This window comes from Phodopus roborovskii, unplaced genomic scaffold, assembly GCF_943737965.1.
Source record: "Phodopus roborovskii unplaced genomic scaffold, PHOROB, whole genome shotgun sequence".
Classification (NCBI taxonomy): domain Eukaryota; kingdom Metazoa; phylum Chordata; class Mammalia; order Rodentia; family Cricetidae; genus Phodopus; species Phodopus roborovskii.
In genome coordinates, this window is record NW_026126585.1 from 11739452 (window position 1) to 11757018 (window position 17567).

Below are 17567 nucleotides of genomic sequence, written 5' to 3' on the forward strand. Positions count from 1 at the left end.
GTGGTTAGGATTGTGTGAGGTCATCAAGGTGACCCTTCCCACTCCCTCTAATTGTATCCTGGTGGGTTTATGGTAAGAGGCCAGAGAGAGACCCTGCCTGGCTGTCTATGTGTGCTGGCTATCTGAACTCATGTCCTCACGCTTGTGGCCAAAGAACTGCACTGTCCGAGCCTCCTGTCCAGTGTTGGACCTTCTCCTTCAAACGCACAGGGCTGAAAACAGTGAGTGAGGCGGAGCTGTCCCCAGCAGCTCTGTCTTGGCAGTGGATTCTATGTGTTTCTCAGCACTGGCTCTCGCTACCTTTTCTGGCCAGAGCCGCCTCTGTTTTCTTTCTCTGGTGAGACAGGGTTAGTCAGAACAAAACCCCGGGGTTTTGTGGTGAGGAGGTAACAAGCAAGGAGTAGTTGCACTTAGCTCCAGTACTTTGGGGCTGGTGCTTTCCCGTCCCCTCCCTCCTGCACACACTTCCTTCCCGTGTCTTCTCTGCGTGCAGACTCTAGACACTGATTCCCGGCTCTAGTCATCTCACACAGTCTGGTTCATGCCAATTGTTGGTTATATAAATCGCTCTTCTGCAATCTCTGCCTCATCTCTCAGTTCTCCGTTGACACGTGGCCTTCATGCCTGGGTTTGCAGGGAAATGGGGTATCTTCCTCGGTAAATAAACGCCGGTGGGATGGTGTAGGGGAACTATGTGACATGCTGGCTGCTGCTATGCATTTGGCGCGCACTGTCAGAGATACCAGAAGACCAGGCGCCTGGATGAGACCAGTTTCTTCAGCATTATAGCTGTGGCACAAAGGCAGGCCAGGGAAGACTCCTGTCGGCTGCACCTCAGACATCCGAGGACTAGATTGGGTGCGTGGAGAACTCTCAAGTCCTGAGCCCCTACTAGGGAGGTGACAGGGAACGGAGCAGGCAGGGAGACCAGCAGTAGACCAGTAGATGAGCAGCAAATCAACTTCACATGCAGTGTCAGGTAGTAAGCAGGGCTTCGGAGTTCGAGGTAGAGCAGTTTGGGCTGGTGAGATGGTTTGGTGGGTAAAGGTGAACTGCTCCGTGACCTCCTTCCTGCCTGGCTCTCCTTGCTTATTGATTGACTGTAGAGAACTGGAGCTGAGAAACAAGAGTATAGTAGCCCTAACAGCTAACGTCACTACCTTGTGTGCGCGTCTGTGTCTGTGTGTGCGTGTCTCTGTGTGTGTGTTTATGTCTGTGTGTGTGTCTGTGTGTGTGTCTTTGTGTGTGTCTATGTGTGTGTGTTTGTGTGTGTATGTATGTGTGTCTGTGTGTGTATCTGTGTGGGTGTGTGTCTATGTGTGTGTGTTTGTGTGTGTATGTATGTGTCTGTGTGTGTATCTATGTGGGTGTGTGTCTGTCTTCTCTGTGTATGTGTCTGTCTGTGTGTGTGTATCTGTGTGTGTCTATGTGTGTGTCTATGTGTGTTTGTGTATGTGTTTGTGTGTGTCTGTGTGTATATGTATGAGTATGTATGTGTGTGTGCATGTTTGATATTGTATATGCATATGTGTCTGACACACATGAACACACGTGCACATGCCTTTGGAAGCCAGAGGTGAATACCTGGTATCTTCCCTTTTCTTTTCCACCCTAGGTTTTTTCCATAACTTTATTTACGGATTCCTCGGGAATTTCATACCATGTACCCCAGTCCCACTCACTTCCTGTTCTTCTTCCACATCTGCCCTCCACCCTGGTAGACTCCTCCCACAAAAGTATTTACTGCCTCCTCATCGCATATTCATTTGCCACAGTGGCCTTGGGAGCCGTGGTGTGTCAAACAGTACACCCCTTTGTCCAAACAGCTTACTTGCAATGTTCGTTGCAATGAGTTGTTGGTCTGGCCGAAGGCCTCTGGCTTCTGGTACACCGTCAATACTGGACCCTCAACAAAACTTCTTTCAGATATCCTACTATTACCCTGAGTCACAGAGATCCCACAGCTATGTTTCCTCGGACTGGTCCTCCATGGGTCCCAGCAGATCATAGATAGGTAGGTGTTGGTGTGGGCAGGCTCAAAACCCTGAGTTTGGATCTGGGTAGTAGCTGAGATGGTCAGCCTGGGACCTCCACCAGCACCTCCCTACCTCTGGCAAGGATTAGGGCCAGCTCTCCTGAACGCATGGCAAGGGGTGATACCAGCTCTCCTGCACATAGGGCCAGCTCCTCCAGCAAAGAAGGTCTGAGCCAGCTATACCTTAGTTTTTGAAACACAGCCTGTCACAGAGATTCTCCTACTATTGTAGGAGTCTCCTATTGTCGACTCTCCTACTAAGTAGGGTTGTTAACTTGGAAATAAAACCAGGTTCTGGTTTGGGGGTGTCGAGTATGTATGTGTGTGTGTGTGTGTGTGAGGTGAGTATGTATTGTGGGGGGTGAGTGTGTATGTGTGTGTGGGGTGAGTGTGTATGTGTGTGTGGATGAGTGTGTGTGTGTGGATGAGTGTGTGTGTGGGTGAGTGTGTGTGTGTGTGGGGTGAGTATGTGTGTGTGGGGGGTGAGTATGTGTGTGTGTGGGTGAGTGTGTATGTGTGTGTGGATGAGTGTGTGTGTGTGTGGGTGAGTGTGTATGTGTGTGTGGATGAGTGTGTGTGTGGATGAGTGTGTATGTGTGTGTGGGTGAGTGTGTATGTGTGTGTGGATGAGTGTGTGTGTGTGTGGGTGAGTGTGTATGTGTGTGTGGGTATGTATGTGTGTGGGGTGAATGTGTGTGTGTGTGTGGGTGAGTGTGTGTGTGTGTGGGGGTGAGTATGTATTGTGTGGGTGAGTGTGTATGTGTGTGTGGGTGAGTGCAGATCCATTCCATCTTGATTCATTATCTAGACTTTCCCAGAGGATTGCAAGAGCAACGGTACTGGCTGGCTCCTGGCTTGTCGCCGCTGTTCTTGGCGTGAGCCAACTAGAAAAAGGACTGTTGAGAGTTTCCGTTGAAACATCGACGGTTCTGTTTAGGCAGCCCCAGATAACCAACAAGTGTTGTTTCAGGAAGCTTGGGTTATGCCAAGTTTGACTCTGCGTTTTGGTTCAGCTGCTTAATCTTGGCCCAACAAATGCTCCCCTGTCTTGATGTTAATTTTGCTTCAGGGTGGGATGGATGGCTTACATAGTTTCACAACACAGTTTCCAAGTTCGGAAGTCTTTGATGAGTCGTAGTGGGAACCAAAAACAACTACAGTGTTTATGTGGGAGGTGGAAAGGAGAGGTGAAATTCTTCAGATAGCAGGGTTTTATCCACTAACATTTGACTGCCCGTGCATATCTGTTGCTTCTGACCTGAATTTTGACACTTGTAAGAGGAATATTGAGGTGCTGGCCACTGAGGCCAAGAGGTAGGGTAGAGATGGGAGGGTGGGCCAGACAAAAATCGTGACATTTCATAGAGCCTCTCCGTTTCTGTTTTCTGTGTGGCTATGTTTCAGAGATCTGAGGATGGCCTGTGATACTTAAGATGCTTAAAAGGGGGCATAGAATTTAGGAAGCCACCATGAGTATATCTATGTAACAAGCTGAGACATACAGCAACCAGGAGACAAATTCTGGAATGTGTGGCACTAAATAAACACTAAATATCAAATACTTGGTTTGGCAATGAGGGAGTGGCTGCTTGGCTCACTTGGTTAGTTTCATGTGTGTTTCCTGTTCTTAATGTTTGGCTTCCATTTTTACTGGTGGAAGGTTAAATACTCAACCCCCCCCCCCCCCGTGGCCTATGACTAAAGCTTAAGGTTTTGTTTCTACCTCTTTGTCTCTCCTGGGTTCCTCTGTTTCATTCTATGGAGTTCTTCTTCTTTTTATCACCTGAAAGAAAGAAAACTCACTTTCTGCATCTGTATAGAGTACATGAGACAGGGGAAATTGAGTTATATGACAGACTTTATTCTGTAGATGTTAATCTATTCAATTTAACCTTTCCTGTCTTATGTCATTTTTCTTTGCTTTCCTTTCCTTTCTATTTTAGACTTGATATTTGATTAGAATGAGGGGGAAAAAAATAGTATTTCCATAGTAAGATCTGTAGAAGCCAGATAAGGAAAGTTAAATGATAATTGTGATTGTAAGCTTCATAAGAAATGCATTTCTTTCTGTGGTCCTAGTGTTTGGAGGCAGAACTTTCACTGTGGTGGTGAAAGGAATAGCCTGGAAAATCCTCAGTGAAAAATAAAAAGTAGGGACCAGCAAGATGGCTCAGGAGATAAAGGCACTTGCTGCCAAGCCTGATGACCTGAATTTAACCCTTAGTACCCACATGATAAATGGAGAGAATCAACTCTCACAACTTGTCCCCTGACGTACACACACACACATAAATGAGTAGTAAAATATTTTTTAAAAAATAAAGTAAAAGCCTTAAAATAGCAGAAGAAATAAATAATTAAACTGGACAGAATTCTCAAATGCAACCATTTTAGAGCATTGGCAGCTAACTAAAGACACCTGCCAAATTGAGAAGTAATGGCTCAAAACAAACTCATAAATTTGTATAAGAGCCTTTTTGCCTGGAGTTGCTACCATTCCCCAGGCCTGGCCTTGGAAGCTGGGCAAGGCATGCTGGGAACACCAGCAGCTTCACTGATAAATGGAGTTGACCTGATTTGGAGCTGAGCACAGAAACTCCCACCTCCACCATCGTAGTTAGTGACAGTGGTGACCCTGGCCTCCACCTAGCCTGAGGATGCTCTCTGGTTTAAGACAAGCAGAAACTAGAGGATGAGCAAGGGTTTAGTATGGAGACTTGGCAAGTGAGACAGTAGTAAGGGATTTAAATGAGCTATTCATAACTCTACGGAGCTGAGAGGGCCCAAGCTAACCACTCAGGCTTGACCTTGTACGTGTCTGCAAACACAGAAGCAAAACCAGAGAAACCGGCAGAAAATAAAAAGAGAAACAGAATCAAATACTGGGGCATATGGAACTCTCCCCGTGCCGCCCCCCCCCCCCCCGTGTGAGATCTGGGTGATATTTACATCAATACATAGTGTTTGCCCCTCATCTTTCTTGGTTCTTCACATTTTATTCAGGTTGTATATTTACAGATTCCATCCCTCTCAAAAATAAAATCCCATTTCAGCTGGGACTAATCCCAGTATTCAGGAGACAGATCTCTGAATTCAAGGCCAGCCTGTTCTACAGAGTGCTTTCCAGGATAGCCAGGGCTACATAGGGGGACAAATAAAGACAAAACAACAAATAATAATAACAAAAATTAGAAAAAATAAAAATAGCCCATTTCAAAGATAGTTTTCTTTAATGCCTTTGTGGATGTCTGTCGATATTGTTTAGCAAAGACCCCTGTTGTCCTGACAAAAGCAACTTTAAAAAGTAGGGTTCATTTCAACTCACAATTTAAGAGGGGATAGAGTCCATCATAGAAATCATGGCGGCGGGAGTGTGAGGCGGCTTTCGACATTGCATCCAGAGTCAGAGAGAGGTGAATGTCAGTGCTCAGCTCACTTTCTCTTCTTTCTTTCTTCCTTCCTTTCTTTTCTTTTTTCAATTTAAAAAAGTTGGACGGGCAGTGGTGGTGCAAGTCTTTAGTCCCAGCACTCGGGAGGCAGAGACAGGCTGATCTCTGTGAGTTCAAGGGCAGCCTGGGCCTCAGAGCTAGTTGTGGGACAGCCAGGGCTACACAAAGAAACCATATCTTGAAACAAAACAAAACAAAAACCTTTTTTCAAGACAGGGTTTCTCTGTGTAGCCCTAAGTGTCCTAGAACTCACTCTGTAGACCAGGCTGCCCTGAAACTCAGAGATCACCTGCCTCTGCCTCCCAGGTGCTGAGGATAAAGGTGTTGTGTGCGCGGCAGCCACCACTACCACGGCCATCTCAACTTCTTCTTTTCATTCAGCCCGGGACCCCAGCCCAGGGCTTCATGCTCCTTCCCACGTCAGTCAACTGAATGTGACCATGCCCTCACAGGCATGTGCAGAGATTTCTCTCCTCAGTGGTTCTAGAGCCTATCAGTTCAACAACACTAACCATCACGCTTTTTATAAAACACACAGAAACCTTCCTTCTTGTTTACAGGGTCCGACTTGCCTTGGCCACACATGTCCGTGCTCATCTTACACAATTAGTGCCACAGGAAGTGGAGGCCATTGGTGGCTCTTCTGTCACCGGCACAGGGATTAAGTTCAGTTCCCTTCTGTCTTCTAGGGAGCAGACCGGAAGTGAAGAAGGAATGAGTGGCCCATACTTTTTGGCCATTTGCAAGGAGCAGCTGTACTCTGTTCACTTGGTTTGCTAGCTGGATGTATCACTTACTTTCCTCATCCATGTGGTACATTATCTGACAAAAACAATGTAAGGGAGGGAGGTTTGTTTGGGTACATAGTTTGAAGGTACAGTGCTTCATGGTGGGAAAGGCACGGCTGCAGGAGCATGAGCATCACAGTCGCACAGCATCACAGTCAGGAAGAGAGATGGATGCTGGTGCTCAGCTCGCTTTATCCACTTGGTTTACTCCAGGACCTAAGCCCGTCCAATGATGCCCAATCCATAGTTAAGTTAGGTCTTCCGGTCTCTGACTACCCAGGCTAGAAACTCCCTGGTAGACATGCCCAAGGTGATCCTGGGTAAATCCAGATCCCGTCAAGTTGACATCAGTATGAAACATCACACTGGAAAACTTTAAATTCCTGATGATTTCTCACAGCTCCCTCATACAGACCATCGTATCCGTTCAGGGCTATTTTTGGAGATCCATGTGTGAGGCAGAAAGCCAGGAGGTACTGCAAGTCAGCTGAGAAACGGGATTGCACATTGTCAAGTGGCTGGCTGATGTCTGTCAAAGTCTACAGACAGGAGTGGGAGGGAAATCACAGCCTTTCTTCCTCTAAGTGTTCGAGGGTGAGTTATTTCCTGTGCCGGTGACTCTGCTCCCATGCGGTTTTCTTTTGGAGCAAAGGTTATTACTGAAATGGCTCTGTGCTTGGGCCCGGCACTGTAAGCACGCAATAAGAAGTCCACTCCTACCTGAGCCGCTGCAGTGCTGCTGCTAACAGAGAGACACTTTGTAAGCCGGTTCTGCTTGACACCAAGGTGCTCCCTTCCGGTGGAAATCAGAGCTCGAGGTCCACAAGCCCATGGCAGCGCTTAGAAAGCTGGCTATGGAGGGGTTAATAAGTGGGAATTATAAAAGAAAATATCACTCTCTCATCCAAATTCTTTAGTCAAACAGAAAGCATTCTCTTTTTTGTTTGTTTTATTTTTTGTTTTGTTTTTTTGTTTTTCCAGACAGGGTTTCATTGTGGCTTTGGAGCCTGTCCTAGAACTAGCTCTTGTAGAGCAGGCTGGCCTCAGACTCATAGAGATCCACCTGCCTCTGCCTCCCGAGTGCTGGGACTAAAGGTGTGTGCCACGGGAAGCATCCTTTTTAAAAGCCACTTTGTTAAATCTTCCGTGGAAGCAGAATTCTGTACAATGCAAGGTGCAGATCTAAAGTATACAGTTTGGTGAGGTTTGTTAAGTGTATCCACACATCTCAGCATCACCACCGGCAAGGTGAAAAACACATCCATCACCCCAGTGGTCTCTCATGCCTCCTTCTGTTTGGTCTCTGTCCCCCGTAAACAATTGTCTCTCTGATTGTCTACCATTGTGCATTAATTTTGTCTGCTCTTGGCTTCATAAAAAATAAGATTTTAGAGTATGAACATGTGATGGAAGGGCTTCATTATGCCCAGCAGAAGGTTTTTCAGATATATCTACTGTATTGCGAGTATTAATTGTTCATTCTTTGGGGTTTTAATCAGAAAGTAATGTTCAGTTGTGTGAACGCAACAACTGATTTATCAGTTTTCCCGGTGCTGAACGTGTAAGTGGTTTCCACTCTGGGGTTCTTATGAATTATCCTGACATAAACAACACGAGCCTGTCACATTTTTCTAAGTAGTAAGGTAGTTTTTCTGCCTCTCGTTTTTCTTGTGTAGCTCTAGGGTTTGTACGGGTACCCTTCCATCCTTCCCACTGCTAATTTACTTCCTCTCCTTTTCTCGGTTATTCTCACTAGCAGGAATTATATATGCTCTTCATCTTTTCTGAGAACTAACCTTGGCTTTCAAACTTTTCTCTATTTGCATTAGACAAGATTACTCAGAAAGCAGAGCAGGTTGGGAGGAGTGTGTACCTCAAGGCGGTTTGTTAAAGGGATTTCGCTTCACACAGGCGTGGAAGCTGCTTTAACGGTGTCTGCAAGGGCTGTTGTCTTTGTGTCTGATGACAGGCTTGACACCCACAGGGCTGGCAGCCAGGAAGGAAAGAGGGTGAGCGCACAGGCAGCTGAAGAGATGGTCCAGTCAGTAAGATGCTTGCTATACAAGCATGAGGACCTGAATTCAAACCCCAGAGCACATGTAAAAAAAAGCTGAGTGGAGACAGCGTTCACCGGCCCCACACACCCAAGGCCCAGGGAACATTATAGAAGATGAAGGAAGGATAAGGAAGGGGAGGGGTGTGCCGTAAGTGTGACCATCCGGATATGGTGGGGTAATAGAAGCCGTGAGCACATGGCAGCTATGGATTGTGCACTCGGCTGGGCCCTCTAACTTTCTGTCATGGGTAGAACGGGTGCCCATGCGGCCGCCCTTCCTGTGGAGACACTGATGGTTCCAGGAGGCCATGCCATTTCTTTAATGGTATAGCCATTGGGGACTAGTTGGGAAAAGAGGTTCAAGGGGAAAGGAAGGGGGGACCTTATAGTGTAAATTAGCTGTAGAAATACAGCTCGAAACAAAGCTTTAAATACAAAAGTAGGCAGTCGGGCAGATTTGGATGAGTGTTGTTTACCAGCCCCTGCTGTGCTTTCTCAACACTTGAATGATAGTTTGCATTGTCAACTTGACATAACTCAGAAGCACCTGAGAAGAGAATTTCAAGGATGTGTTAATCTAGATCAGGTTAGCCCATGGGCTTGTCTTGGGCAGGGGTGAGGGGTTGGGAGGAGGTGGTGTATTGTTAATAGATATAGGAAGCCATAGCCCACTGTGGGTGGCACCCTTCCCTAAGTGTATGTGGGATGTAGGACAAGAGTTAAGTAAGCAGTGAGCAGACAGTAGACAGTAGGGGTGTATTGGTTTCTCTTTGTTCTTGACTGTGGATATGATGCCTGTAGCTCCCTGCGCTCCTGCCTCAGCCTCCCTGAAATGATGCACTATATATGTAGCCTGGAGGGGACAGTCAAATAAATAAGCCCTTTCTTCCCTGTGTCGCTGTTGGTCAGAGCAAGTTATCAAAGCCACAGAAATGAAACTAAGGCATAAAATTTGCCTACAGTTAACACAGTACCTGCCCTGATCCCTGGTTTTGCTTTGGACTGGGTTCTGTTACCTGGGTTAACTGTGGCCCAGAAATGTTAATGGAAAATTCCAAGAACAATCGGCAGCTTCTCAGTTGTGTGAGTAAGTGGAAAATTTGCAGCAGTAATTAGTTATTTTAAAGCTCCATGCGTTGTGATGAGCCCTCCTGCTCTCCTTCCTAGAAGGGAACCACAGTGTTTCGCTGCTGTGTGTGCTGCCCGGCAGCTAGTCACTTAGCAATCATCTCGGCTCAATGCTGTGTTCGAGTAGCCCTTATTTTACTTACTAATTGCCCAAAGCTTGAGGGTTGAAACGCTGCAATTCTGGTATGGCTAAGAGACGCTGTCAAGCACTTCCTTTGAGTAAAAAACCATAAGCTCTTGACTTAAACAAAGAACATGTGTGCTAAGGTTTTTAAGATCTACATTAAGAACAAAATCCTCATAGAGCTGGAGAGATGACTCAGGGTTTAAGGGCACTTCAGACTTTTCCAGAGGATCCAGTGTACTTCCAGGACCTTTGCTAGACTGCTCATAGTCACCTGTAACTCCAGCTTCAAAGACAGGCACTGCACACACAGGCACAAACACCCACATAGACAAACATAATTGAAAATAAAAACATCTTTCTGCTGTTCTGTTTGGAGACAGGGTGTCACTATGTAGGCTCAACTGGCCTCACACTTAGATCGGCTTTGCTTGGCCTCCCCTGTGCTGGAATTAAAGGCATGCATCACCACACCTGGCTAAAATCCTTTTAAAGAAGAACAAATCCTCTATAATTTTTTTCTATATAATAAGTTTGGCTCTAGTATATTATTATTGAATTTTATTGTTAGTTTTTGTTAATCTTGCTATGCCTAATTTACAAAGGGCATGTTGTCGTATGCATGTAGAGAAGTCACAGTGTATGCAGACATAGGTTTCAAGCAAACACTAGAGTCCTTGGGAGGCATCCCATAAAGCTCATGTTTAATTCATGTTGTTCAGCCACCCTTTCTAGTACTGTTCTTGAATACCTCTAGAAATCTCTTAAACCTTATTGTGCCTTAATATGATTTTTGGGTTAGGTAGAAACCTGATAAAAGGGAAGGAGAAGCTGGGCCTGGTAGCTGGTGGGATTGTACCTTTCATCCTAGCATTTGAGAGCAGAGACAGGCAGGTATTTGTGAGTTCTAAGCCAGCCTGGTCTATGTAGTGAGACTCAGGACAGCCAGAGTTACAAGAGAGCCCTTGTCTCAAAAAGAGAAGGAGAAGGAGAAGAAGAAGGAGAAGAGACACCAACACACACACACACACACACACACACACACACACACACACACACACCCCAAACCAACAAACAAAAAACGTAGTTTTCTACTTGAACATATATTAATGTTTTCCCCTGTGGGAGGCAGAAGTCAGTGCCAGTGTCTTGCTATACCACTTCTGGGATTTATTTATTTATTTATCTGTTCATTTGTTCATTTATTTATTTACTTAGCTATTTAGTGACAGGGTCTCTCATTGGCCTGGATCTTTCCTATTTGACTAGACTGACAGGCTAGCAGACTCCAAGGAGCCCCCTGTCTCTGCCTCTGGAAACATACAGTGCTACACTCAGCTTTTTGTGTGTACAAGGAAAAAGCAAAGCAGACCAACAAGAAACCCCCACAGTTCTTGACAGCCAGCAGTCTGCCCACAGCGTGCACCCAGCCCTGTAAGAGCGTTTCTGACTTTCTCTGTCTCCTTGTAGACTCACGGTATTATCCTCTTGCATTTCCTTTCCAGCCCCAAGGATTTCGTTTTCTATCTGGCTGTACAGGTCTGAAAATGGTGAACATGGCATTGTTTATTTATTTATCTTTGGCTGGCATTTTTCAAGGACATAGTAGAGCATTCAGAGCTAACTTTCTCTCAATACTTACACAGCAAATCTGCTTTGTTTTGCTTGGTTCCGACTTTTCAGGCATTGTTACTGTCTTTATTGCCTTTTATGTAATGTGTCTTGTTTTTCTTTGGTTGCCTTTAGTGTTTTTCTTTGGCCTTTAGCAGTTTGGTTATAACAAACATAATTGTCTCTGCCTTCTGTGTTGAGTCACTGAATTATTAGATCTGCAGCTAACGATTCTTTTAAAAAAAATAAATAAATTTGGAAAGTTGTTGGCTATTATTTCTTCAATCACTTTTCTTTTCCACTTGTGATAGTTTCCTTTCTATTGCTATGGTTAAAAAAAAAAAAAAAAGCCTTGATAAAATGCAGCTTAGTGGAGAAAGGGTTTGTTTGGCTTTAAAAAAAAAAAAATCTAGGTTCTGGCCCATCATCGTAGGAACTTGAAGCAGCTGGCCCACGGCCAAGAGCAGAGAGGATGGAGTGCAGGCCTGCTTACTGGTGCGTTCACTTTCTGTACTCTTACACGGTCCAGGGTCCCTTCCTTGAAACTGCTGCTTACAGCTTACATTCAGGTTCGCCAATTAACCCAAATGAGAAAAAAATTCCTCACCAAATAAATACCCATGGGCCAACCTGATGTAGACAATAGGTCATGGAGATTGCCTCCTCATGCGATCTTTTTTTTTTTTTTAAAGGATGAGGTGTTTAACTTAATTTTTATACATCCTTTCCTCCCAGCCCCTCTCCCCCATTCCCCAACCTCCCAATCTTCTCCTCTTCCATCGTCATCCAGGAAAGGGCAGGTCTCCTATGAGTATTGCCAATCTTCTCCCATAGTTTCTAATTCCATATTATTTTCTTTCCTTCCCCAATTACAAGAAATATAAATACACACGTGTGGAGTAAATCTTTTCTACCTTTTTACTTAGCAAAAAACCAAGTCCTGAACATCTTTGACGGTTTGATAAGAGGAGTCAAAAGGGAATGAACTGTTCTTATTCAGGCCTGTTCTAGAAGAAAAATTGCTGAAAAAAAAAAATGTAGGTGTGCACCCTTCGGGGACCACCACTGATCTACAAGGACAGCTACGTATAGCCTCACTTCCTCCGGGAAACTGACTGTGAGAATTACAGGGTTCTGAAAGGTTCTCGCCCTTTCTTGTGTATCATGAAAGGAATGTAGAATGTCAGAATCACCTCGAAATCCTTAATATTTTCTACCTACTTCCCGGTTTCGTAGTCTCATCAGAATTGACAGCAGAGAATGTCTCAAAATCTATCAGTTTATACCTTATTGTTTTTAAATATTATGTAGAGAAGCTATTTTTTCTGGGAATATATATGAATATAATTGTATATATATTAACATAAGTGTAACTTTTTTTAAAAAAATGTTTTTGAAATATAAAGCTAGCCTTCTCCCAATTTATAATAGTGACTGCCTTGCCTATTTATTGTAACTGGGTACCCGGGTAGGATATTTCATGCTCTTTCTGCTGTTGCTTAAAATACTGTAGAACATTTTGTTGCAGGAACAAAATGGTATAAGGAACTAGGTATATACTTACAGAAAGTACCATTTGCATAGAGATGAGTGATGCAGATTTATGAGGAAGGACTCTGCTTATTCTCATCATATTACAGATTCTGTTTTCTCTCCCAGCCCCCTCTGAGAGAATTTATTCACACTAGTTTGTGCTGTAACCCTATTATATCCATTTACAAATACCCACGCTTCTCTAATTGCACGAATCTAAAGTATTGTAATCTCAGAGTCCCTTACCTTCCACCCACAGGCACCATGACATAAAACTGATTGGGGGTAGGGTGGGGGGCGGGGGTCAGGGCGGGGTAAGACAGGCACAGTGAACATCCATTCTATAGAGAATAAAATGCAACAATAGTGTAGATGGGGTGATACCTCTGCTGTGTTTCACGTTGAGCATCCCAGGGATTACTGTCACGGTCACCCTGATGTCGAATGAGATCTTGTGTGATCGCAGGTCTCAGTGCCTGGCCCAGGAAGGGTGGCTGAGTCCTTAGAAAGTTTTGCAACAATTCCTGAGTGAGGAAAGAGACTCTTGAGGGTTTGGTGCATAGGCCACGCTTGTGGCTTGAATGGGAGTTGCCTCTCATAATCTGTGTTTCAGTAGTTAATCGTGTGATTTACTGGCTGGCGGTGCTGTTAGGGAAGGCTGCAAAACCTTTTGCAGTGAAGACTTGCTGGCAGAAGTATGTCATTAGGTTTGCTAGGGGAGAGCCTTGAGGGTTTAAGAGCCTGGCCCCACTTCCTGTTTTCTCTCTACTCCTGTCTGAGGATGCTGTGTGAACCAGCCAGCCCAGTTCCTGAGACATTGTTTCTTCCTCACCAGGCTGGGCTCCATCTCTTGTAACTGCTAAGCTGGAAGGAACTCACTGTGTAGCTAAGGATAACTCTGAGCTTCTGATCCTTTCCTTCCTCTCCCTCGTACTAGGACTGTAGGTGTGTAGACACACCTGCTTCATGTGGTGCTGTGGATGGGACCCAGAGCTGTGTGTGTGCTAGGCAAGCACTCTACCAGCCGAGCTACCAGTATAAGATGAATTTCGACTCCTGGACAATTTATGTTAGATATACAATTCTGTTCAACTGTGAAGCTCTTTCGTGGTAGTTTTCTTTTAGAGTACAGCATGTTTTTATCCTTAACGTGTTTTTATCTTTTAACGCCCCAAATGAAATGGTCATATTTCATGTATGTTTTTCTATTCAATGAAAGTTGGTTGCTTCTGCAAACTACACAATTTTATGCAACTTTCCCATTGGCTGCAGTGGTAATCGATGCATTGGGTTCTGAGCCTGAAGTTCATGATCCTTTAGCTTGCAGTGCCTGCTCAGCTGTCCAATGATAGTTCTTCCCTTGTGAGGGCTATCTTTAATTATCTTCCCTCTCCACTCTCTTAGACGTAGAGGGTTACCCGACTGCCTTCACTCATTAGGGCCTGGCTCATTCTGGTAAATCACTCTGATTCTGGAACACACGTCAGGCTGTCTTCCGTGTCCCTGGCCTGTCCCTCTGCTGCAGTGTAGTGTCCCTTACCTGATTTAACAGCTTACTAATACTTAGAAGCATAATTAGGCCAATAAATAATCTTATACGAACAGGGTTCATGACAAAAGGAAGTATAAATAGCATGTGATGGTTTGGCTAAATTGTTTTTGGAAATTTTGTTTGTTTATGCAGGTATGTGTCCTATGTGTGCATGTGTATATGTGTGTTCCCATGTGTGTCACCATACACATGTGTCTGGATGCATATGTGGATGCCTGTGGAGGCAAGAGGTTGATGCTACATGTCTTCGATGATTGCTTTCCATCTTGTGGTTTGAAGCAGAGCCTCTACTCTAGCTAGAGAATGCTCGGAGAATCCCGTCTCCACCTTCATAGGACTGGCATTAGAGGCAGGCCATCACACCTGCCTGGGACCAACATGGGTGCTGGGGATCTGAACTCTTATGCAACCTTTGCTCTACATGCTGAGCCAGCTCTCCAGCCCCCTGTTGGGCAATGTGTTGTCATGTAATTTTCAGTTTGTTTCCCTAGTATTTTCACACTGTAGCTTCGGGTTCTTACCGGGAGACCAGCGAAGGAGCCTGTCCAAGCAGAATAATACTTTGTCAGTTTACTCCTCCACACTCACTGCTAACATTTCCCATATGGAGCAAGAATGAAGCAGTTATAGTGGTGTGCCTGTGAGTACCTAGACACAGCAGGGCAGAAATAATCTGACCTAAAAGGAAAACCTGGGCTGGAGAGATGGCTCAGTGAACAAAGCACTTACCGCACTGTCATGAGGAACGGAGGTCACTCCCCGGAACCCGTGTTAAGCTGGGCACAGACGTGAATGTCTACACCGCCTGTGTTCCTACAGCAAGATTCGGGATGGAGATGGGGATCCCAGGGAACAGCTAGCTAGTCTGGCTACACGCAGCGGCAAATAAGAGATCCTGTCTCAAACAGGATGGAAGATGAATACTGTCACCTGAGGTTGTCCTCTGACCTCCATGTGGCAAGTTTGTCATGTACACATTCACACTCAAACACATGTACATACCCAAAAGGGAAAATCCCTGTGGTGTAGACTCATGGCTTAATGAGTTTGGGTTTTGTTTCCTTACTGAACTGGGCAACTTTTTCATCTCTCCAGGGTCCAGTTTTGCCAATTAGGAAAAAGTAGAGGGTCAGCAAATATGCTTTTAAGGAGGCTCCTGAAAAAAAAAAAAAAAAACAAAAACAAACAAAACGATGCTGAGGATGCTTCCAGCTCTTTCAGCTAAAACCTATAAAAACAATGAAATACAAAACGTGCTTTTCAAAGTGCCATAAAAGTTGATGGCATGTTATGAAAAGGAATGCAATCTGAAAGAGTCATATTAGGAGAACTGGGCTGGTCTTACAAATATGCCATGCTTTCTCTCATTTGTGGGTTGAGATCTCATCCAGATCCAGAAAGTCGCATGTGTATGTGTGTACATAGGAGATATGAAAGAAATAAAACTGTCTTTGACAAACGAGAAACAGGAGCGGAAGAAAAGTGTGTGTGTGGGGTGATTGGGCACAAGGGGGCGTGCACCCAGCATGTAATCTCCACATGAATGAGAGCCTAAATAAATTAGAAAAATAAAATTATTTCTAAATGAAAGCTCCAATTTGGGAACATTTGGGATTTTGAATATTCTGTTGAGAATGCACAAGCTAACGCCGAGTCTGTGCACATGTGAAGACTAAAGCAGAGTATTCCAAACATTTCAAACAGGGGACACTCAACCTGTGTGTCCCCTGTGAGGCTGCAAGTAGATCTCCTGTGAGCCTTGGCTACTCCAGTCCCTTGTGGGATAGGGAGCTTCCTGTGACCTTAAGATCTTCTGCTTAGAACACGTGGTGTGCTGATCGGTGCTTTTCCACTTAACACAAACCTCAGTGTATCTGGAAGGAGGGAATTGAGAAAAGCCTCCAAACGATTGGCTTGTTGGAAAGCCTATGGGGTGTTGTCTTAACTAATGATGGATTCGGGGAGTGCCAAGCCTGGGAATGTGTCCCGAGGAAGGTAGTGGTGGTGCACACCTTTGATCCCAACACTGGGGAGGCAGAGGCAGGCGGATCTCTGTGAGTTCAAGACCAGCCTGGGCTACACAGCGAGTTCCAGGACAGGCCCCAATGCTACAGAGAAACCCTGTCTGGACAAAACAAAGGAAGGAAGGAAGGAAGGAAGGAAGGAAGGAAGGAAGGAAGGAAGGAAGGAACAGCAAGCCAGTAAACAGTGTTGACTCCTGGTTCTGTTTCAGCCTCTCCCTCCACATCCCTGCCCTGCTTGAGTTCCTGCCTTGGCTTCCCTCGATTGGTGGACTGTGAGCCAAACAAACCCTTTTCTCTCCAAGTTGCCTTTGGTCGGGGTGTTTTACCACAGCAGCGGAAAAGTTACTCAAACACCTGTCCAGGCCTCAGCTGTAGAAATTCACTTTTCTCATGATGTGAAGAAGGCCTGCCCGAGGATTTGCCAAGCAGAGAATGAGTTGCATGAGGTCCTTGCTAATGGGAGATCCCCCCCCCCATGAATCCCTCTGATTCATTACTATTGGTTCTTAAACCCAAGCTGGCAATGAAGGTGTTGGCTAGAGCTGCATTTCCAGGCCAGATGTAGAGATATCTGGCTGCTGGCCGGTGCCAAGCCCTGGGACAATGGAGAAACTCATGTGTGTGCGTTCTGCAGGGGCCATCAGATAAGGTGGCCGTGTGCTCCTATCAGGTGTACAAGGAGAAACACTCCCTTATTGTGTACCCAAAGCAGGTGCTGGAGACCGTGTATCTTTTGGGAGGAAGTATGTGAGAGGTGTCAGCTGCAAAGTGTTGCCTTCCCTCCTGAAGATGCTTATCCATGCTGTTGGCAGCAGGGTTAGACAGGGAATGCTGGCTCACTTGCCAGCGGGAGGATGAGTGGCCATAGTTCCTACGTTTGGAGGAGTTCTAGAAGCCCATTTTTGTCTGATCTTCCAATGCTCCTTTAAAACCGTGATGGGAAGGGAACCAGGTACCTTTAACCTATCGGATGCCATCTGGTTCTAAGTAAAAAGTCAAGGTCATTGGGTTCTTAAAAGGGACCTTTGCAGAGTCAGGAGAGAAGACCATGGTAAAGGGCTTACAACGGTCTGTTCAATCTCCACTGTGGTAGGAAGCCAGGTATACGGGCACCTGCTTATAATCCCAGCACTGGGGAGGTAGAGGCAGGAAGGACCCTGGGACTTGCTGGCCGGCTAGCCTAGCCTACGTGATGAGTTCTATGTCAGTGAGAGACCGTGTCTCAAAACAATAAGACAAAAACTGCAGCGCATTACATTCATGAAGA

The 17567-nt window shown here is 45.3% G+C and overlaps 1 protein-coding gene across 4 annotated transcripts in view; it reads left to right on the forward strand.

Moving 5' to 3' along the window:
• Mgat5 (alpha-1,6-mannosylglycoprotein 6-beta-N-acetylglucosaminyltransferase) overlaps window positions 1-17567 on the forward strand; it is a 263927-nt gene that overhangs the window by 123763 nt on the left and 122597 nt on the right. The gene's annotated exons all lie outside the window — the stretch shown is intronic.